Genomic DNA, 392 nt, shown 5'->3' with positions numbered 1-392 from the left:
GGTTTTGTTTTGATGTGTTTATATATATTGAATGGTATAAGGTATATTTATAGTTTTATGTCTAGGAATGGGTGTTTCACTAATTTTCTAATATTTTTTTGGGATTTTTGTAGAAATGTCACTTTAATTTTTTTAAATTCATTATTTATCATCTGACCCTAATATTATCCAATTTTCCATCAAATTTTAAGGGTATTTTAATTTTTCTATTTTCAAGGTATTTTAAAAAAATAGAAAAATCAATATAAAAACAATTGTATATCTTTTAAACAATTAAAATTGAAAAAAACAAAATCTCACCTTCCCACATCCCATGTGGGCCACTGACGGCTCCAACCAACCCCGCCCACTTTGAAATCCATTCCCCATTCCCTCTTCATATCCCCTTCCCT

The sequence above is a fragment of the Prunus avium genome, chromosome 6 (assembly GCF_965620075.1).
Source record: "Prunus avium chromosome 6, drPruAviu1.hap1.1, whole genome shotgun sequence".
NCBI lineage: Eukaryota > Viridiplantae > Streptophyta > Magnoliopsida > Rosales > Rosaceae > Prunus > Prunus avium.
Note: the sequence above shows the minus strand (reverse complement) of the source record.